Raw genomic sequence first — 23251 nt, 5'->3', positions numbered from 1 at the left:
TGAATATCTCATGTAACAGCCTCCCTGCAGCCTGCAAACCTCATCCTCCGAGGGGTCACGGTGCTGCAGAGACCGTAAAAGGCGAGCGTGGATTTCAGCTGAAAACGCTGAAGGTGCAGATGTTTCCTACCCCTCGTGGTCAAAGGGGCATTTTTCCTTCATTTTTCCTTCTTTTTTTTTTTTTTTTTTTTTTTTTGGATGAGATGAGAGATGATCTGGCTGTATTGCAAAGGGAGGCCGAAGGCATCAGCCATCGCTGTGCGTCACTGTGAATGTAAGGGTGGCTGGGGGGGCTGGGGGGGTTGGGGTGCAGAGCCCACCAGTGTGAGCAGGCTGTGTGCTGGGCTGGCAGCGGGTGCCCCTTGGAGGAGCAGGCTGGGCTGTGCCTTCCCCTTCTGATTCAAGTATTGCCAACTTTCCCCCATCCTTCCTAAAACTAATGGCAACTTTGAGCAGCAGTCAGCTTCGGCCTTTTATGGCTTGTGGGCATTTTCCTGCTTTCAGGGCAAGCCTGATTGCTCGGGTATAATGCAGCAGTTTTGCAGCCCCTGGAACCCATTCTTATGTGGGTGTGAGTGCTCTCAGTGGGGACTGATTAAACAACACGTCTGCGTTTGAAATCCCTCTGTTTAGGGGAAGAAGTGTGGTTTGGATGGTTTGAGGCTGGGTGTGCTGGGCCGTGATGCAGAATGAGCACATTGAAACCCTTTGTGGATTGAGGGACCAGTCCTGGGCAGAGCCATTAGGCTTGCTGTAGTTCTGCTGAAGCTGAAAGAGTGCCAGAATACCCTCGGATAAACGCAGGATAAACCATGAAACAAAACCTTTGTGCTTGGTGCAGTATTTGGCCAAAACGTGGCCATTGTGCCGACGTGGATGCTGGTGGAATTGAAGTGAGTGGAATTGTACCTGCCTGGGGTGTTTGCTTTCTAGGGGTACCGGTTTAATTAAACACACCTAACAAAAGGTTGAAGTTCAGCTGTTGTGAACTTCAAGGGCTCTCAGGGACTCCTCCTAATAATGTTACCTCTCACTTAACAGGAGACGGGGGTCGGTATTTCTGTCCTTCTGCCCACTGCAGTGATTCCAACCTGCTCTCCCCCCAGAGTTGCCATTGGATTTAACAGCATCTTTAGCTAGCAGGTGCTCCAGTCACCTCCCTTTTGCTTGCTTTTGTGGGTTTGGGGTTTCTTTCATGAAAAAAGGAGCACCTTTTCCTGCCAGCTGCAGCCCAAATGAGGAGCCAGGCAGTTGCACCTCTAGGCTGACCCACAGTGCTTCTCTTCAGCCTCAAGAGATCATTAAAAATAACGACGATAAAAATTCCCTTCTGGAATGTGAAGAGAAAAATAATGCCCCCAGAGCCATGCATTCCTGCCCCCATCCCCATCACAGAGCAATGCACGCCTTCAGCCTCTCTGCCACACCAGAGCAAACAGACCAAACGCTGTGCTGTCCGTGTAATCTGGATGTATCTTTTTAAATGAACCAAGTACAAACACTCCCAACAAAGTGCCCTCACTCAGCATAGGTCTATTTGCCAAACATGAAGGACGGAGGTGGCTGCCTCTCTGCTTGGTTACAGTTACAGGGAAGTGTTTTTCTTTAACGTGGAAAAACAATGAGCAGACTGCATGGCTCTTCATCTCCCTTCTCCACGCCGCTCCACTGCTGTCCCCACCCCGGTCCCATGGCGTTGGGCTCAGGCTGGGGATAGGGCGAGCTCTCCTTACAGCATTGGCAGCGCACCAATAATCCCCAGTTATTTTGGAAAACAAGGCAGACAGGACTGTTATCTTGTTGGAAACTGTGGCTGCTGAGCTGGCGTAGCATCTTGAAGCTGAAGTTTTACCCCGTGTTTGCACTCCTCTGACTTTCTGCATGTGCACAGGAACCCAGCTGATATTTTGCTTTCTCTCGTGCTTCTGGTTCTGTTGTGTCAGTGGTCCATGGCTGTGGCATACGTTTCTATTGGTATGAGCCAGGCAGGAATATCTGAACTTTGGGAATAAATGAGCCCAGGTGAGCAGCAGATTGCATTTCTGGCTGACTGATACTTATCTCTTATGCTGTTGGACACACTGACCATTTTCAGTCAATGGTGCTTTAATGTGCCAAGACTTCTGCTGGCTCTCAGAAGGAGCCAGGGAGCAGAAAGCAAAGACAAATATCAGATCTGGAGGTTGGCACCTGTGGCAGGGAGCTTGGTGATCCTCGAGGTCCCTTCCAACCCAGGCCATTCTATGATTCTACGATTTAAAGGCCACAAGAACGTAAACAATATGGACATTTGCTTTTCCCCTTTCTCCTCTGCTCTTTGGCAGGATGTTTCCTTTCTCTGCTGTCTCTCCATCTCAGATGTTGTCACCTGGATGCTGAATGCTGCATGGCGTTGGTCTGTTGGGGGACAGCAGTGTGCAGCAGTGGTGTGTGGCACGGGGAGCCCTCACTGCAGGGGGGATCTGTGGCCAGCCTGCTGTTACCTGCAGTGCTCAGAATGAACCCTCCGTGAGATGCTTCACCAGACTGCGGGATTCTGCTTGGGGAAATGGACAACCCTCTGCTGCCAAAATATCTGCCCTGTGAGCTTTCAGAATCTGATGGGTCAAAACACATTGCCCACACGCAGCACATCCCTGTGATGTACCATTTGCTCAGCCCGTGAGGCTTACAGCTTCCTACCATCTCACCCTTCTGAAGCAGTAGCCTTAGGACAGCAGCTCCTGCAGAATGATGTTAGTGCTGGGGTGACCCCAAAGGAAACATCTGGGTGATTGAAAAAAAGAAAAAGGTTCAACCCCACTCAAACAGAGAATTTCATTCAGATAGTCCCCAGGAAAGGAAAGGAAAAAATTATTAATACTGATATTTGCATGGGGGGAAAAAAAAGTCACTTTGCAGAAACCACAGCCTCTGCTGAAGGAAAATTCCTGAGCACATCTAACAGAGCCATCAGGAGCTCACTAATGCTGCAGTGTTCACTAATGCTTAATAGTTTGTCAAGGTTTCCATTCGAAATCCTTTCTGAAGAGCTTCATGAGAAGGCTATAAAAATCAAATGGAAGCGCAAAGCCTCATCCTGTTTGTGTATTTGCTTTTAAATACGCTTTTGGAAAGACGTGGAAAACCATTTTCAGTGCTGCAGGCAGATGAGAAAAAAAGCAAGTGCTCACTGGGATGGGTTTCCTTGCAGTTTGAAGGCTTTGTCTGTGAGCTGTGTCCTGCTAACTCGCTGCTGCTCGGACCTCAGCTCCTCTCCCATCCAGCAGGGCTTTGCTAACAAGCATCAGGATGATTCTTTTCCAAATGTCTGCTCAAATCACAGCCCTCCAGGAGCAGGTGCTGCTGGTGGCAGAGCAGTGCTGGAGCATCCAGAGATCCCTCTGCCCGGAGCTGGCAGCCTTCTCAGCCCCAAGCCTCAGGTTCGCTCCCATCCAAAGGAGTGTCAGATTAACTGATTAATCTGTGATTTATTTCTCTCATTCTCAGAGCTATCAAAGCGCAGCTGTTTTCATTCATGAGCCCTGAGGGCCCGCCTTTATTAAGTGCAATTATCTTGAAGTGAAGGCATTAGAACACGAGCTGCTGAAAAGTGTTTCATTGGGTAAAAAAGTGAAACGGAATCCACGAAGAAGGAAAGTAAACCGAAATCCATAATGTTGGCTGGGTCACACAGAGACCTCTGGCAGCACCATTTCCCTGAGCCTGCACGTCTCCCCAAACCAGACATCTTCCCCATAACCCTTTGCTTTCCTTCTTGTTGGCATCCCCACTAAGCCAGGAGAGTACAGCTCTTTTGGGTGGTATCTTCCTCTTTGCTCTCTGTGTTTCCCAGTAGCTCAATGGGGCTCTTCCAAGTGTGTCCCAGTAGCTTCAGAGCCTTTCATTTTTCTTGTCAATGCATTCATTTTGCAGATTACTCATTTTGCTCATTACTCATTTTTCCCCATTACACGAAGCAATTTCCAGTTGGGCGTCACCAACCCTTGCGCATGAAATCTCCCTTCAGGAGCTGCATCCAACAGAGGTTTGGCACACAAGAGCAGCTCCAGGTGGGAGAGAAAAACCCAGGGAGCCCCTCCTGCAGGGTGAGCTCCGGCACAGACTCTGTCCTGCTGCACTGTGGGGTCTGGGTGATTCTCTTTGCACAGTTCAGCTGCCAGCTCTATGTGCTGTGGGTCCTGCTCCAACAAACGGGCACGCTGCTGTTTGGACAAGGGACACCAGCAATGCCAAAATCTTGTCCCCTGTGCCGCATGGACACGAGGAGCTGGCGATAAAACCCCAGTTTGGATGGAGCTGGGAGGATCTCAAACAATTGAAGGCACAGCCGGGCAGGAGCTCACCATTCTGCAGCCGTGAATAGGAGGAAGAAGCTGAATGTCAGGAAGCGTGCTGTAACAATGCACGCTGTGAGGCTGCACCGAGGCTCCCGAGGGATGCACTGGGCTGCAGGATGGATGCGGGGCGATGCCACCACGTGCCTATGGACAGAAATCCTTCAGTACTGCAGCACGGTTTGCGATAGGCAGGGAGCAGAGTGCTGCTATTGCTAGCAACGTCCTCACACGGTGCTTTTTGATGCAGGGCTTTAGAGGGGTTGTTCCAAACGGGGAGGGTGCGGGATGCCGTGCTGCACAGGCTGTGCTCGACCCCGAGAGGAAGCCTGCTCTCCGCGTTTCCTTAAGGAATTTCTATCAATCCCAATCCTGCTCCCTCTAGAGGGCGGCTGCTTCCCTCCTAATCCCGTGGCACAGTGATCTCCCGTCACATCTTTGGGATCCCACTCTGTGTGCAGTGGTACTTCGGTGCTATGGGACAATTTGGGCTGTGCTGCAAAGGAGGATTGGGTGTCCCACTGCTCACGGCCCCATCAGGACCCCCCCGACCCAGAAATGCCACCTGCACAGCTGCATCATCCACAGAGAGCAGAAACAGAGCTCTATGGGTACGATCCATGGAGATCTGGAAAGTCACATGCAGCATCACAGCACGGAGCAGCGTGGCTCCTATCAGAGGGTGTATGGGAGCTGTAGAACACAGCCTGAGCCTCGGATTGACCACCTGAGGCGAGCCATGAGTCAGCCCTGGGAGCACAGGTGAAGACAATTCTCCTGTGCTACTGGAAGGGATGAAGCCTGGCTGCACCTCTCCTAGACCCCATTTAAGTGCTGACTGCCACTGGGGAAGGATCTCTTTTGGAGATTGCTCCTCGTGGAGATTATTACAAACCTACAACGTTGGTAAGTATTTTTCGTTTATCATCTTTCCACTGCAATAATCTTACTTAGCCTGACCTCTGCACTCCTACTGATTGCACACTGGACTTGCTAGAAATATGCTGGAACAGATGGGAAATTAAATATTTCCAGTTTTCCTTGGTGATACCTAGCAACTAGGTATAGCTGGGGGCTTCCCTCACACCCATGGCAGAGGGGGACCCTTTGGGGTATCTCAGCACAGGGAATGCTGAGTGAGAAGTGCTGCTGCGTTGTGCTTCAGCCCCAAGCACTGCCAGCAAAGCATGTTAACAGAGCTAATTGCAACAAGCCGGCTGCTTTGCTGCTGCACACACAGCCCAACAGTGTCATGCAAACCAAAACAGCATTATCTGTGTTGCACCAGCACTTACCTCCTGCTCTCCACCAGCCCATTGTCGGTAGCCCTTTGGCACCGTGTCAATCTGATTGCAATTAAGCTCTTAACAAAGCAGCCTTCAAGGCTAGCCGTCCGGGTTTTAATTGTTCGTGCTCTGAAAGGCTCTGCACAATGGGTATCACGGGGAATATACCACAAGCTCTAGTGGTAATGCCCTTGTTTGATAGTCTTGATAATTTTTGTGACTCATGGAAGCTATTTTGGTAGTGCTGTGTTTGTTTATCTGATTGCAAAGTGATTTCAGAGGGGAGAAAATGACGTCTTTGCCCTACTGCAGGACATTAATGTTTTCCTGCAGCATTTTTCTACCAGCAAAAGGTGTTCTCAGGGTTTCTTTTATTGGAGACTACAAACAACAGCTGTGTTCCTGATGCAAGTAGGGTTATGTGTAGCAGAGCAGGAAAATGGAGAGATCCTGATATAAAGTCTGGCTGTGTTGCCCATATACCAATGTGAAAACGAAGCAAAGCCTGGGATTCACTTTGGAAATAACTGCATTTCCAGCTGAAGATGGGACTGTTGAATTAGGTTAATCTCTTATTGTCTTGTCCTACGTCAGCTCCCAGAGTGCAGAAGCCCTCTGTGCTGGGCTCTGTCATCCTGCACTGCCTGCAGCAACAGCAGGGAGACCAGGGAACCCATGAGCCACCAAACTGCCCCCCAAAATGCAGCCATTGCCCTTTCCAGGCTCTTTCTAACACTCTCTTATTTCTCTGTTTTGCCCATGATCTTTACATCTTGTAATTCCGCGAACTGCTCTGTGCATCTGTGCTGAAACAATGTAAAAGTAACGTTGGGTTTGACCAGATAAGCATCAGGCAACTTCCTTTCTTCTTAATCTAGAAGTATCTCATGGTAATTCAGTGCAAGAGGAGAATCTGGGGGTTTCCCTGATGCAGGGAGAGGTCACTCCTCCAGCATTCAGGCAGGAAATTCAGCCTGATATTACAAACAAGTCTCAGTGGCTTTAGCTCACAACTCATTGTTTGTACCCACACTAATGGTGATGGAATGAATGAAGGGTGAGCTGTGTGTCCCCAGGAGGGGAATCGGGGCGGCTTTTCATGGAGAGAGGCAGTGAATGGGCCAAGCGTTGCTCCCACTGCAGAGCAAACACCTGGTGCCCAGGGGCACATCGGTGTGTCCTAGCAGCCTGTCACTGGTACAGGACACAGCGTGCTGCTTGGGTTGGTGCAGCAATACAGACCAACCCAAAGGACAGAGCTCTGAACCACCATTTCCTGCAGATACGGGCAGCTCGGGGCACACATCTTGGCACGATCTCCTTGCCAAGCTTCATAACCGGCGCTGTGGTTCAGAACAAAGCCGCGTGCTGCCAGCAGATAACGGCAGGTGGTTTTGGTGGGCTTCCTTGGGGTGCCTGAGATGTGGGCTGGCTGTGTGCGACACCCGGGCACTGCTCTGCTGCTGCCAACGGGCCATGGGATGGGGAATGCAGGTGTCACCGTGCCATGCACGGGGTTGGAGGGCACAGCACCGCATGGGATGCGCATTCAGAGGTGATGAACATTCAGCCCTGGGAGCGTGGCTGCCGTAGGGCACTTCAGCATCATTCCATGGGTGATGACTTTGTAATAATTTGCAGTTCATCTCATCAAGGGCGCACAGTGACTGAGGAACAGTGGTCCTTTGGAGGACATGGGCATTCCTGTGGTGCTGTTGGGTTGAAGAAAGAGCATCCAGGAAGAAAAGAAAAAAAAAAAAAAAAAAAAGAGAACAGACTGAAAAAATGCTGCTTATCCTATAGTGTGTGTGCTGCTGGGAGGAGGAGTGTGAGAGGCAGCTGGCCATGGCTGGGAATGGCCACCCTGCCAAGAAGCACCCTGATAAGGATGGAAATCCTTGTGTAACACTTCCTTAGTTATCAGAGGGAAAGAAACACTTGAAAAAACATTGTTTTCCCAGAGGAAAGCAGCACCAACAGAGCAATTACTTTTTTTTTTCTTTAGCTTGTTCTCTGTTGACTTGCTGACACCAGCACAGCCATTCAGGCTGTGCACTCTCTGCCACTTTACCCATCTCTGCAGGTGCCCTCTGAGATCAGTCAGCTCCTGGTTCAATGCATACCCTTCCTTGGTCAGGGCTGCAGGTGTGGTGTTCAGCAAAAGGAAAGCCAGAGTGATTTTCACAGAATCCAGCTAGCAAATGATGCACTCACAGCCCACTGGCTTGCTCAGTTACTTTTGGTAGTTCTTGTAAATGGCTTTTATTAACCTCATGATTCCAAACGGCCCAGCTTCCAAACTCCTCTGCAGGGCCTGGCTCTGTGCTGCATTGCAGCATGCCCAGAGGGAAGCACTGGAGCTATTTAGGGAGACAAAATGCACTTAGAATCCATGGAATCTGCCCGGGATCTTGAGGCTGTCATCCCACCTCGTGCAGCACACTGACAGCCACACGTGGCACGCAGCTTGGAGATGCCCCATCCCAGCAGGGTGAGCAGAGTGGCACTGAGCATCCCCCGGTGCTGGGTGCTGCTGTGCATTGCTGTGTGCCACAGCAGGGCTCTGGTGGCCTTGTGACAGAGCTTTCTCGTGCAAACCCACAGTGACTTCTCGCACAATGACCAGCGGGTGCTATATTTGTCCTGGTGCTGACACGTCTTTAAATAGCGGAGGTTACGCTTCAAGTTCCCCATTTAGAGGGCTCACCACCATCACTTTCACTGAGTGCAGCTCTTCCAGAGCCATTTGAAAAGGAGCAGAGCCTCCTTGAGCACCGCTTTGATCCCACAACATTGTTCTGAACAGAAATCATTGCCAGTCTGTGGAGTCTTTGCTATACCTATTCTGTAAGCATTTTCCCTTTTCATTTTTTTTTTTTCTTCCCTTCCCAAACCACCTCCTCCCATCTCCAAGTTCCTTCTGAGCTGCCCTCAAGTTGCTCATCTCCTCCATTCTCATTGCAGCCTGTTGGTTCAAGCTGCCCTCGCTGCCTCACCTCGGATCAATGCCTGATTTCCAGCCATCCCCTGAGAAGCATGACCTCACCTTTTTGGCTGGGGTGCCCTGCTCCAGCACTGCTGGGACATCTGTTTGCAATGTGAGGGATAGAAAACCGTTGCCTCTTTTCTTTCTTTTGTTTCCATCACGTTGGTTCTTCGCACTTAGGCTCAGCTCCTGCTAATTTGTCATGCTGATGGATGCACCTCTGAGCCCAAGAGCTTTGCAGCTGCCCCAGCTGAGCGAGCCCAGCCCAGGCTTTTGCTTCCCAGTCTCTTTCTTTCTAATATGATTTTAGTTATTCTTCTGACTATGCTGTCTTTCAGTGAGGACTGCGTTGGCAAATGGCCGTTCAACCTAAGCTTTCTGCTGCACCAAAAAAGAACCAGGCATGGGAAATGAGCCAGAAGAGAGGCCTTTCTGGGTGGAAAGCAGTGTCTGCAGCAGCTCTACAACTGTTTCTAGTAGTGGTCCTTTGTTTGGAGAAGGAGAGAGAGATTCTCCTTCTGATGACAGGAGAAAACTTACCCAGTGCATAGGGTAACCGCTGGGGTTGGGGTGGGTTGGGTTGCACGAGGGTGGAGTGAGGGTGAACTTTGAGGTTCTGCTTTCCTCATCCTCTGAGCCCTGAGGAGCAGCAGAGCTCTCTGTGTGTTGGCTGTGTGCTGCAAGCTGTGCAGGAGGGAGGTATGCAGCCCCTGCAGCTCACCTCCTGGAGAGAGGGAAGGGAAAAGGAGCCCAAATGGCACTGGCTGCGTTTGGGGAACACTGGAGAACATGGAGCCATGGGAAGCACCACAGCTTCTCACCACTGCAGAAGCTTTGCTCTCCTCTTGGTGACCCTCCTTGGTTTAGCTGTGCCGTGAACACATGTATGACAGTTACTCTGTCTTTGCAATGTCAGAGTTAAACTTTCCCCTTATTTTAGCAGAACACATGGTTTTGCTTAGCACTAGCTGAGGAATTACAAGCCGTATGTCTTGAATATGTATCTGCCAAGGTAAGTAATCTCTGCTGTGAACTTGAACAATCAAAGCTCGGGGTTATTTGTTTTCCTACGTATAGATTAGCCAGCTGCACATCTCCAACATTTGTGGATGTTTTTGCTGAGCACACCCCCATGGCTGCACTGAGCCATCACTGGGAGGGGACCTAGGAGCCCTGCAAAGCACAGTGAGCCATGGCTATTGCAATTTCCATCATCAGGTCCTTGCAGAAAGAATATCAGGTACGGCGGGAGCTCTTCAGTAAGTAATGAGTAAAGGTTTCCCTTTAAAATTTCTTGTTTCGTAGAGCTGTCATGGCTGCATGGGTGCAGGCAGTATTTTGGGACCGTTCTGTTGGTTTGCACAAACTGCTTTTGCAAAGAAACTTCATTTTGCACTCTTTGGCACTTAGGATTTACCTCTTATCTCATGGTTTAAACACAGGCAGGTGTGAATAGAGCAGTAGAGTCAATCCAGACTGCACAAGGAGTGAGGAAATGCACTATTTTGGTTGTCTGCACAATTTTTGCACCAGGAAGAGCAGCACTTTCCTCATGAGATGCAGCTCTGCGTAGTGCACAGAATGATAAGCAGCAGGTCGCAGGGCTTGAAAAACTGTCTTAAGTCTTTATAAAGAGTTTATCTACCTGAGGGGCTTTTTTTACTGCCTGCTTTCAAAGGATTCTTCAGTGCCAGACGGATTCCTGGCTATGGTTGGTGAGAAAACATCAGAATGGGATTTGGAAGCTATCCATCATAATGTGCCTTTATAGCACAGAGCAAAAGAGATTTGAAATGTGGGGGCTAGCTGATAACAGGCTGCATTAAATGCCCATTTGTTTTGGTCCCGGAGCTGTTTGTGTTCATAAAGTGCTGCAGGATCTCTTTTCTCCCCAGAGCACTGAGCTGGGCCCTGAAGGATGGCATCACCTCAACTGGAAAACCTCCACCTGTGCTCCTGGCAGGGCTTGCAACAACCATCCTTTGCTGCTGGAGCCACAGGCGGAGCAGCAGCAGGCACAGAGCCTGCCAGGGCTGGAGCTCAGCAGAAATGCATCCAGAGAGCAAAGCACGGCGCTCCGAGTGGCACAGGCAGTGGGATGCAGGCTGCTCTGTGCTCAGACTGCATTCCCCCTCTGCAGGGAGGTGTGAGGTCAGGAAGGAAGGAAAGTGTCTGCTCCCTCCTGCCCCAGGGAGCAGCTTGCAGGGAAGGAGCAGGAGGAAACCATGCGAGTGCAGCGGGGATTGCTGCAGGGATCACCATCCGGCTCTCCAACAGCACTGCTGCCCCACACCAGCACAGATAATACAAAAAATCCATCATCAAAGGGACATAAAGACAACGAAATCTGCTCAGCACAGCTCCCAGGGCTGTGACCTGCGTGTGAGCTTTGCTCAGCTAGGGACAGGCAGGAACCCGGCTCTGCCTGCCACGTCCTGAGGGTTTTGTTAGGTCCACAGAACACTCAGCACTGCTCTGATTCATTTGGGGTTCTTGTTGCTAATGTATCCAGGAGGATTTCCTGAGCTGCGTCTATTCTGAGCCCTCTGTGAGCCGCAGCACTGAGGTGTCTCAGCAGAGACGTGAGCACAGCGAGCCCCGTGTCAGCCCCCAGGCTCCGAAATAGCCCCGACCCCAGGGATGAAAGGAGCCCGCAGCACATCCACAAAGCACTGCAGTGGAGCACGGGGACCTGGTGGCCAATGCCACCATGAATGTGCTGCTTGTGGAGGCGGACGTGCCGTTCACACAGGCATTGAGGCTGTGCCATCAATGAGATCTTGTTCAGGCTCTGCTTCTTTGGTCCTCATTGAACGTGGAAGCTGCTGTGAATTTGATACCTCCAGATTCAAACTCGTTCCATTACAGAGCACACAGAGGGGGGAAGAGGAGAACTCGCTGGGCTGGATTTTCAGGTACACTCAGCCCTTCTCACCAGTTTTTTCTTTTTTTTGCTGGCTCTCCATATTAGAGAAAGCAGAGAGCTTGGCACAGCCCTGGAGTCCCCCACCAGCATGTCAGCCCCCAGCAGCTCTGTGGGTCACTGGGGGGGAGGGGAAATAACCCACAGCTGCAGTGTGCCATAGAGGCAGCCCCTCTGCCACGGACAGCAGGGAGGTGTCATTCACAAGGGGGATTTTGTACAGAGCAGAGATCTGGCATGAGAGCTGCAGGGCTCTTCTCTGCCCATTGGGTTTCCCAGCCCCCCAGCACCCATAGCTCAGCACTGGGATGCTCAGCTCTGCCAGAAGGGCAGCAGCACTGCTCCGCTGTCTGAGCAGTTCTTTAGGGAGGTTCTAATTAGCGGGCAGGCACTCTGTTAGGTCGGGACAATTATATTTTTTTCCATTTTTCAGGGGAGCCAATTAAGCTGCTGGCTGTTGGGCTGAGCTGCTGCCTCTCTGTGAACCTGGTGGAAAGCTGAGAGAGATTTTTCCTAAAGCTGAGCAAACTGGGCTTCTGGAAAGGCAGCTGGAGCCAAGAGCAGGCAGGTAGAAATAATAAGAATTAGAGACTTAGCCTGAGCGTGGTGTGCAATGCTGTAAGCTTGGAGGACACTCATCATTGCTTTATGGCCCTGAGATGACTGTAGAATGCTGCAAGCATCCCCAGGCTGCCTCTATCTCACGTGGACCTCTAATGGAACTGCACAGCAAGGTGTGAGGCACAGGCTGGGGCTTCAGCACAGCAATAGGCACAGCAGTGCCTGTGGGTGGCTCAGACTCATCTCTGACACGTAGGTTTTCCATACTAACAATAATTAATCTGTGCACTGCCTGCTACCTGGCTGGGGTGGCCACTGCCTCAGCTCTCTGTGTGTCAGAGCAGAGGAGATGCAGCTAGAGCAAAGGAGCTCACCTGGACCTCTCTGCCCATTTTTGGGCCCTGGCTATAGGGCACACGCAGGACAGTGCATGCTGTAGCAACACAGAATGAAGTCCTGATGGATCACGAGGTGAAGTCCAAACCCCATTGGGTCCTGGGCATCAAATCAGGCTCCCATCATGGCCTCAGCCATCACCTGGCTCTGCTCTGTCAAGTTACACTGCACAATAAAACCATATAGGAAAAGAGCAAACGGACACTGCCTGATTTATTTTCATTTGCCTGAGTTTTTTTTTTAGCTCAATGTTGAGGAAAGGCTTTGGTAGGAAGCAGTAATGTTATTCATCTGGCTGTAAGCACTGCTGGGTTGAGTGTCTGTTGCCATGCTTGATTCCTTGCAGCTGCTCAGGGTTAGTTAATTATCTGCTTAGAAAAGGAATTCATATTTTCACAGGGTGACTGGAAGGCGGATGGAAACGTGCAAGAGAGCAGAAACACAAATGTTTGGGCAGACCTGGAAAATGCTTCCCACAGCCGACCACGCAGCTGCAGCTCATGCCAAATGCTGTTTGCTTTCTGGGTGATGGATTTGTCATAAGGGCTAAGTTGCTGGGATAGCTCGAAGTGAGCACAGCTCCGGCCACAGCTGGTGCAGAGCTGGGTGCTGGGGGAGCAGCGTTATGCTCAGTGTTGGTGTGATCTCAGGACACCACTGCCATCCCTGTGCTGGCACGGGGGGGTTGTGCCCAGTGACGGGGACGTGCTGTGGGGCCCATCTCAGTGATGGCATTGCAGGATTGCTCCATATGAGCGCAGTCGGAGCCACGCTGGAGCCCTGCAGGTTCAGTGGGACAATGGGCAGCTCTGGGTGCAGCACTCGAGGTCTTCCTGCAGGCTTCCTGAGAGCTGCCCTCGCCCCGTCCACAGCCCTGGGACACACAGCTCAGCCATGCAGTCACAGTGCAGGTGGGAGCAGGTCCACTGCTGGTGCTGGGGAGGGAAGGAGAGCCCAAGCCCGGAGAGGGAACAACATCCTTCTCCCATTCTCCCATCAGCAGGTTGGCATCGAGCACGATCACGTGCTCATGTTGGAATTTAAAGAATATCTTTGCTCGTTTTGTTGAAAAGCACAAAATGAAACCTTGCCTTGTTCAGTCTCTCCCTTCCTTTCAGCTTTTTCAGCTAATAATAGGCACATGTAAGCGATTAACATAACCTCGTGTGACTTCCCTAGTGTTTGTGCAATCCTCAACATGTGCTCTATCTTCTGGGCACCGAGTGAAAGTGTTTGGCACTTCTTACAGAGCAGCTTTGCCATCCCCCTGGGGTGCTGTGCAGCCCCTATGGCAGCCCCCCATGCTCCCCACACCCAAAGAGGATCACTTACTTTATTCTGATCAAAGACACTTTTTAAATTTAATCGTTTAATTTTCAAGGTAGGTGTTTACTTTGCCTGTGCTGTGTAATTTCAGTCCTCTGTTCCCTTCGTCATTGCTAACAGAGATGTTGGGCAGCTGTGGGCTGCCTGGACAGGTCCTGTCCCCATCCCGTTCTTCTGACCCCCACATCCTTGCCCTTCTTTGGGTGGAGCGATGCCAGATGCCAAAGCTGAGGTTAGAAGGAAAAATCAACTAACATCTCAGAAAATACTTATTAACCATTTAATGGCTAGTTGGGTCTTGGTGCCCCATTTGCTCCAGCTGGGAAGCAGCTCCCAAAGGAGCCCAACAGCCTTTGTTTTCAAGGCACATTACTGACAATGTGAACCGTGTACCACGCCCAACGAGTTAAAAAACAACACGTATTGCAGAGAAATGAGCATTGAGATTTACAGCTTGGCTGGTTATAGAGGTTGTGGCTGAGCCGCTCTCTGCTTCATGCCTGGGATTATTTTCCATACAGTCTGGGGGAGGTGGAGAAATAAAAGCACGTTTATGCTGTCCATAGGAAGAAGGGTGATGCTGTGCTGCAGTAGCAGTGAGGATAACACTGATCCTGCTGGAGCTCCTGCAGATGGAGCAGAAATGCCATAGTGCGTGAGGACAGGTAGAGGAAGACGCACCACGATTTGAGCTATTTGGTTTATCTTTGTTTGTGGCTTGGGGCTGGGAGTCTGGAAGTGTTTTGGCATTTCCTAAATGCCTCTGATAACCGGGGTAGGAGCCCCTCTTGGGAACCAGGGAAGGTCTGCTGAATGGGAACAGCCATGGCCAGGGCTGCGTGCATAGGCTGAGCTGAGCAGCCCTGTGCTGGCAGAGCCAGGATGCTTGTGGCTGTGTTTCTGATGTCCGTGCTTCTAGGACATGAGTAATCAGTTCATAGGCCATAAAAAAGCAGATAAGCTCTAACAGAGGTTAAAGCACAGAGGGCCCCATTATCTCTGGCTGGCCTCTGTCATCTCCCCCTGCTCTGAGCTCTCCCAGGAACCTCATTTCTCTGCAGTTTGACCCAAAGCACATCTGTGTGCCACTTCCCTGCAGCTGCTGTGTGGATTCACGTCCGCTGGGAGACATGGGGCAATGGGGCATTGTATGGGAAAAAGGAGGCACGGAGCATCTCAGCATCCCACGGCACCCGTTGGGGCTGTAGGGACAAATAGGGTCTCTCCACCAGAAAAGCACCTCTTCCTGTCTGTTGGACCACAAAACCCGTGCTTGAGACACAGCACAACACCTGGAGGTTGCAGGGAGAGGAGCTGCAGTGCTGCAGCAGCACATCTGTGCATGGAAGCGTTGCATCTCATGAATCCAAACTCCACCCAGCAGCAGCGCAGGACCCGGCGCTCTCCTTGCTCCGAGCAGCAGCTCAGTGCTATGGAATGAAGTAATTGGGAAATTTAATTAATTGTCACACATATGAGGTGTCACAAAATGATTTTAAGGCAAAGAGTCAAGCTTGTTTCCCTTTCTTTTACATTTAAACCTGTTCTCATTGTGTGCAGAGCTTATCTGGGATAAAGCATTTCAGAGTCAACACGCGCAGCACCACATTCTGCCAGGAAACGTCTTTTTGTCCTTTGTGTTCTGTTGTGTTGCTTCTCTTTTTTTTTTCCTTAAACTTTAAATGGATCCTCCTCTAATTCTCAAGGTCACTGTTGAATATTTGGAATAGTTGGTTGGATGCCAAAGTATTTTCATTGCTGGCGTTTCTCTCCTTGGAGAATTATTGCAGACAATGAAATGTGGCTTCTTCTACATTTGTGTCAGGGAGGATCCACCCCCATGGCAAGCAGTTGTGTAACCTGGACCCTGGCTTGAGTTTTGTACTGCCTTGAGTGGGACAAAGAGTTTCATGGTGAGTTTGATTGCCAGAACTCTGGCTGCAGTGTCGCAGAGGTCTCATTTTGGGGCTCTGTAAGGAATTGTCACGCATGGCACAGTGGAGACCACTCCAGGATTGGTTGCTGCTTGGTGGTTTGGATCAGACCTGAACAGACCCCACCTTGCCATATCATAGACTCATAGAATCATAGAGTGGCTCGGGTTGGAAGGGACCTCAAGGATCACGAAGCTCCAACCCCCTGCCACATGCAGGGCCACCAACCTCCACATTTCACAGCAGCCCAGGCTGCCCAGGGCCCCATCCAACCTGGCCTTGAACACCTCCAGGGATGGACGGGGATCCACAGCCTCTCTGGGCAGCTGTTCCAGCACCTCACCACTCTCGTAGCAAAGAACTGCCCCCTGACATCCAACCTCAATCTGCCCTCCCCCAGCTTAAAATCATTTCCCTTTGTCCTGCTGTTATCTCCCCTTTCAAAGAGTTGACCTATGCCATTTGGTGGTATGTATTTGGAAATTCATAGCAGAACAAACCAATGAAGGTCTGTCTGTGACACTCTCCCCACTCTCCAAAGACACCCAAATGACCACTGTGTTGTTTGTCTCACCCTGAGCTTTCTTTGCCCCAAGGAAGACATTACTTCCTTCTGTGTGAACAAACCTGTGCTCAACCAAACAAAGTGTGTTCATTTTCATTTCCTTCCAGACCATAACTTTCAATCCTGCCCTGGTGTGATGCTGACACGCAGTGCCTGCAGGGCATTGTGGGGTGGAGTTGTGCATCTCCTCTCTCCCATCCCCATGGCTCCCTTCCACCTTGGGACCCTCCACCATCTCCCACTGCCAGCACTGCACTGTTTGTGCATTCCCTTCTCTACTCCTAATGAAAATCCAAGCAGGCTGCAATGGGAACAGCCCATGGAGGGGGGAAGAGCTCTGGCAGAGTGGGGTTGCTTGAACCTTTGTGTGCAAGTAATGCAGAGTGGATGCTGAGGTTTGTAGTCACAGTAAAACTCACATGAGGCCATCACTAGAGCATCACCTGCTCAGTGTCCTGTGCATGGCTACCCCCACCCCCAGGATGGTGGTATCCCTGGCCCTGAAACCCAGCTGCCGTCAGCAGAGGTGCTGTTATTTTGTTAACATCTCTTTTCTGGCCCACTCAGTATTTTCTTGACACAGCTGCCTCCAACATCTGCTTCTCGTCTCTGCTCTCTGGCTGTGGATGTATTCAGAAATGCCTTTCTTCTTTCAGCTGCTTGATGTGTCCCCTGTCTTGTCAACAAAACTCACAGCTAACTGAATTAAAAAATAATTGTCAAACTGGCTATTGCATATTTTATCCACAAGTAATTCAATTCAGCTTCCTTGTAATGGAACACGGGGAAAAACAGCCAGGCGAGCCTGGAGTCCAGAGCTAAGCTGAGCTCGTCCTGCAAGTTGAGCTGAGATCTTCTCTCTTCTGCCAGGCAGCTTTAGCAACTTTCCCAGTCTCAGGTTCTGCCCTCTGTGCAGGATGCTCAGGACCCAACCTGGCGCCCAGCATCACAGCCCAGGATCTGTGCCCAGCGGGCACCCAGGTGACAGCAGCTCCTGGAGAGAGGCTGTTATAAATGTCATAGCTGTCCCAGTCAGCTGCGTTTGATTCTTTGACTTGTGTCATCTGTTGGCACAAAAACTCTCAGTTTTGTGCTCCAGCTCTGCCTGCAGCCACCCTCGCTTCTCTCCTCCCCCATAAGCACAGGCTTGCTGCTTTTGGATAACAGAGGCTGCAGCTCTGAGGCATTGCTGAAAAAGCAAAAACAACTTCTGACCTCAGCAAGGAGCAGAGTTTTGCCTGAGTTGGAGGTCAGCAGCTCCACGATCTGCACGGCACTGCCTCCTGCCTCTGATATCCCTGCAGCCTCCTTAGAGAAAAGCCCTTTTCCTTCTCCGAATGTCCCAGTCCATGTGACATTTTTCCTATTCCATGTTATTTATATCTTGGACAAAGCTTGCCCTTCGGATAACACCTCTCTCTGGTGCACTGTTCCTGTGTTCCTGTGGCTGAGCCTCTCTTGCATCTTGCTTCAACCACCTAACAGCAAATCTGTGCTTTCTCATGTACAATAACAACACTGAGCCCCACAGCTGGGGGTATCCCAAAGCATCCCCCACCCTTCCAGCCCCACCAGAGATCCCAGATGCCTCACAAATGATCTTTAGTGGTCTTTCCCTAAGTGTTCTAGGATTGTATGATTCAAAATGGCTTTACAAGGAGGAAAATGCAGAGTGTGGGCTGGGTGGGGTCTGTGGGGCAGCACCAGAGGTCCCAATCCCAGGGCTGGGGTCTGCCAGGAACGTGTCTGTGCTTTGCTTCAGTAGACACAGGAAAATCTGATTTGTTGCTGCATGTTTGTAGGTCTGAAAATGTAAACTGTACTGAAGTATCTGCTTATAGCATGACCTCTGAACCCGAGGCTTGCTCTCTGCTCTGGGGTGAATTCCAGCTAACCACTGTGCTGCTGTGTTTACAAGAAAAATGCATGTTTTCTGCATTCTCAGGGCCACAGCTCATCTCATTGACAATGTTCTTTGGGAAAAGAAGGTGAGCCAGCCCCACTGCCCTGCCAAAGCTGTCGTATATTCCTCTTCCTCTCCTTCAAGAAGGAAAGAAAAGAAAAAGAAGCTGCAGGACCGGCAGGCAGGCAGGCAGCTCTTATGAAGGATGCTGGCTCCCCACTGTGGCAGTGAGTGTGAGCTTACTGCTGTGTGTGGTGCATCCCAGCTGGGTGCAATGGATGGCAGAGGGGTGCAGCAGCCAGCCCTCATCCTGCAGGAGCTGCACGGGGTGAATTGTGCCTCCTGCAATGCAGGCATTTCCCCACGGCCCTGCAAACAGGGCGCTTTGTGCGTGGCGCTGGGTCACAGCTGCACTGAGCTCCATCCTCGAGGGAAAGCCAAAAACAACGTGTGTGTGAAATCAAAACATTGCAGATGCTTCTTATTGGCGCTGCTGACATCGAAAAGAGAAACAGATGCTTCTGGTCTGGGTGTCTGTCCGGCCTGATTTTAGGAGAGGAAATAAAATAAGGATTGAGCTGTGCAGTCCATCACATCTCCGGTGTTGGGTGCTGTAAATCCTGGGTGTGTGGCTGTGGCAGATGCCAGCCGTCGGGGGGCACCATGGGCTGAGGAAACAGCATTGCCCAGCGGAGGGTCCCTGGCGTTGGCTTCACGGTCAGGGAAGGAAAAAGTGCAGCAAGGCATTAAGCAGAGATTCCGGCTGTCTGACTGAGAAATGCCTGGGGAAAGAGGGTCTGAAAAATAGAGTGGGGGCAAGTGTGATGGCTGGCTGTCCTTCCTCGCCTAAATACCATGCAGCCTCTACTGCAGCTGCTAATCCTGCATCAAAGTGATTAAGGTCACAATTCATGAAGAGTCTTGCCTGTCCTGGCTGGACTGTCCAACCACTCCCACTGCGCGGCCCGGGTTTGGTGCATTCAGAATTCCATCTGCTGGGGCCAATGAAAGGTGGGCGATGTGGGCATCGTCTCCCTAGCAATGACACCACCACAGCAGCCATGGGACAGTGGCCACCTCTGCTGGTGCAGATCTGTACGTGCACGCCATGCAAGCTTTTGCTCATTGCTGGTGAAAATGCAGAGCTGATAGCAGCGACTGTGTTGGAAGTCAGTGTTTTATAGCCAAGGATATCCTCTGCCTATAAAAAAAGTGTCATAAAGCTCTCTGTATGAGCAGCTTCCACGGAGGTAAGCAGGAGGCATTGCTTTGGGAGCGACCCACGTAACAAGGAGGTATTAGTCTGGGACACAGGCAAAGAGAGGCTTTCCTTCTTTTCTCCCCACTGAAGCTGTTTCCCAGGGCACCGAGCTGAGCCCCACGATGCGCAGCAGAGGGCACTCTGTCCCCGGCTGTGTTCGCTCAGAGCTGTCGGCAGCTGCAAACTTTTTTTTTAAGGTTGCAACTTCTGTTCTTCATTTCCAGGCGTATTCACACTTTCCAAGCTCTAAGCCACTCATTAGATGGCTCATCCCAACCTCCCCTCCCTCGGGAGGTTTGCAGGCAGCCCCCAGCCAACGAGCAGTGACACCTGGGGGCTGTGTCACCCCGCCATCCCCCATAGTGATGCCCTCAGTGCCTGGGTGCTGCTGTCAGGCACAGCTACTGCCAAGCAATAGCTCTGCAGAGCCTTCCTGCTGCCCCTCAGGAGCATCCAGAAAGAACCACCTGTCGCATTTAGGAGCCCTTCGCAGGGTACAAACTGAACCCCTTCTGCTTTTGCAGTGCCCTCACCAAACATTGCTGCGTTATGGAGATGTATGTAATGCAGCTCTTCCAAAAAACACATTTTTCATGGCTTTACTAAAAAAACCCTTGCTTCTCTAGAAGCTTTCAGTGCTGCTGTGCCCCTCCTCTGTTCCCTGTGTGGTTCTAGCCGTGGTGCTGTTGGGTTTAAATGCAATGAGTAGCAGTGCTTTGCTGCTTGCAGGGTTTGGCATTTAGATGGGGTTGGAGGGCACACACATCCCCACTGCTGTGCCACGCTCACTTGTCCCAGTGATTTCGTATCACCAGGCAGACCAGGTACCCCCCAGCTGAGCACGGGGCAGGCAGTTCATCCTGGCATTGCAGAGAAACCCTCAGTGTGTGGGATGTGACAGCTGTGGGTTCTCAGAGCTCCGCAAAGCCCTGGAGCAGCAGCAGAGTGCTTTGGGCACGGCCAGGACTGGTCAGCGTGCAACCCAAATGGATGCAGTGCTTTCCTGCTTCTGCTTTTCTTATCAGGGAATTGGAAGTAAAAGTCAGAATGCAAATCCAAGAAGCAGAAATGCTAAGTCAGGGCCTGAAGCAGTGATGGAGCAGCTGGTGGGAAGGCAGGACCAGCCCAGGGGAGCTCAGGTGCATGCAGTGAAGGATCCACCCCTTCCCAGCCCTCATTTAAGGGTTGGCAGTGGCAATGAGGATATTTTGCTGGAGATCCCTGCATACCTGAGGCCTTCTAAGGGTAAGTAGCCTTTTTTTTTTTTTTTTTTTTTTTTTCCTTCTTTGTTTTTGGGCCCATATTGAACATACCCTCACTCACTGTAGCCTTGGACTTTTGTTACTCTGCGATCATTGCTGTGCTTCCATTACGTTATAGCATTATACCCCTGTTTGGACCAAAAGTTTAAAGAAGAATCATAATGTTAGATTTAATTACGTGTTTCATGAGTGCCAGCATTTACTTGGTACAAAACAAGTGGGACAGATCCGTTCTGCTGCCTTGGCTTTGCAGCAGTGCCATGGATGATCTCAGCAGTACCTCCACGGGGCACGGAGGTGGGCACTCAGCCCTGGTGGGGTTTGTTTGGCAGAGCTGCAGCATGCACAGCTCCAAGCTGTGGGTGCACAGCAGGGCTGTGTTCTCCCCTCTGCCCCAAGCTTTGTTTTCCTATCAGAGGGCACCACGTGTGGCTGAGAGAAGCAGCACTTGAGGAGATGCAGAGCCCAGGACAGGTGGAGGTAGGCACGGTGGGCTCTCGCTGCTAATACCTTCAGGGCTATTTTTAATGTGATCTGGGAAGAATGCTGTGAATTAAAGAAAATTGAGCCAACATCTATTACAAGGAAAATAAGTGGTCATTTTCTAGATGTTTTTAAGCACTAGTGTCAAAATGTGCCAAGATAACTCAGTGTTTCCTGGCAACATGATTTACTGGAGGGAGCAAAAGGCTTTGGGTTTGATCCGATGCTGTGGGTCATGCGAGGTCTAAATTCAAGTCTTTCACTTGTGTCATCAGTGCTTGAGAAATCAGATCTCTGACAGATGACCTCTGTGTGGTACAGCACTTCCTTGTCTGATTCCTTCTCAGAAATGGCTCCTCAGACTGCCAGCAAACTTTCTTTGCAAGGATGAAGGCATGAGAGAGGCTGAGCTGCTGCTGTAACTACAAAGTGAGGAATATACACTCCTTATCTGTGGCAGTGCATTTTAGCAGCACTGTTTCAGCCTTTCCCACGACCTGGAAATCTCCCTCTTTGTGCATCATTCTATATCTATTCCAAATTTCCTTTCATTCTGACTTGCTGCTTGCACAGTGTGATCACAGCAATGCAGCTCCCACTCAGCCTGCACTTAGAGCCCCAAATTGCCCACATCTGTCAGCTGCTGTCCCCATGCTCCTCAGTGCAGCTGTGCCCCCTGCCCTGCTGGATCCTCCTTTGCTCTCTTGGAGCTGTATGCTGGAATTGCTTATCTACTGCTGGCTCCAGGCCTCACGACTTCAGCAGCAGCCAGTGATGGGCTCCCCAGGGATTTCACAACCTTACCCTACAGTGGGGCTGATGTGTGTTTTGCTGCTTGGCAGGTGCTCAAAAAAACGAGAGCTTGGAAAACCTTTAAAAGCGCTGCAATGCTAATTCTTTTTAGAGCTGTGGGAGGATTCTAGGCTGGGTGCCAAGGTGCTGGCTTTGAGTATTTGGTGCCAAAGCACACCAAATGCAAATGGAAGTTCTGGTGGCCGTGTCAGTGCCTGCCTGCAGCTGCCAGCCTGGTGCTGGGCTGTGTTCTGCCCTTTGTCCCTACCACCCTTCCATAGGGCAGCGAGGCAGGGACGCATGCTGTGGTTTGTCCTATGCAGGTGGTGGTGCCCCATCCCTGGAGGCACCTGAGCTCAGACTGGAAGGGCTGTGAGCACCTGATGGAGCTGGGGAGGGGGAGGGTCCCTGTTCGTTGTAAGGGACCAGAAGGCCTTTAAAGGTCCTTTCCAAATCAAACCATTCTGTGGTGACTGCAGTGCCAATGAACGCAAGGCTGTGAGTGCTGTCTGATTTCACTGCAGAAATAGCCCTGAGCTCTTGACAAACACAGAGCTGGTGCAAAGAGCAGCCTGACCTCATGGCCACAGCCCTGTGAAGGAGCAGCTCATCAGCCCACACCACGAAGGGAGTTCACCCTTCAAACACAAAAGAAAAACAAACCGAAAAATCCCACATATATTGGCAAAGCTTGGAGAAATCCCCTTTCCTGCAATGGTTTTGAAATCTCATGTCAGGATGCAAACGGAGGCAGTGCAGCAGCTGTCATCAACCAGAGAGCTGCCTGGGGATTCCCAAATGCAGTTCCCGCTGATTTGCTCTGATGCTTAAGGTGTTGCCCCAGGGACAGAGCTTTCCTGTGGAGCATCCCCCTCTGCTTCAGCCCAGTATCTGGAGGAGTGCAGGAAAACAGCCTTCCATAACAGGAAAAGGGGCTCCTCTCCCCAAGCTGCCAAATTGTGCTGAACCCACGTGCTGACCCTATGTGAGGCCTGGGATTGCTGAGCCCCCTGGGGGCTCTCTGCTGACAGGGGAAAGGAAATGTTTTATATTATCAGTTCTATCATCCTGTGTAAGGTTTGTTTCCTCTGTGCTCGAGGAGGTGATGAGCGGTGGAGGAGATGGGGGCTGCTGCAGTGTGGATTTACCCTCTGCTGTGCGAATGTAGGGCAGGAGATGCACATATGTGATTTTTCTCAGTGTCTCCGTTTGCCTAGCAAGAAGTCAAACGTGGTC

General features: G+C 50.9%; 1 long non-coding RNA gene across 1 annotated transcript; it reads left to right on the top strand.

The window, feature by feature from the left end:
* Window positions 1-101: 101 nt before the first annotated feature.
* LOC104912124 (uncharacterized) lies at window positions 102-12687 on the top strand. Its single transcript, XR_014884966.1, has 2 exons — window positions 102-11524; window positions 11966-12687. It is a non-coding gene; the product is annotated as an uncharacterized LOC104912124 (long non-coding RNA).
* Window positions 12688-23251: the final 10564 nt, after the last annotated feature.

Source organism: Meleagris gallopavo, chromosome 9 (assembly GCF_905368555.1).
Source record: "Meleagris gallopavo chromosome 9, MGAL_WU_HG_1.1, whole genome shotgun sequence".
NCBI lineage: Eukaryota > Metazoa > Chordata > Aves > Galliformes > Phasianidae > Meleagris > Meleagris gallopavo.
This window is presented reverse-complemented; position numbering and strand designations above follow the sequence as displayed.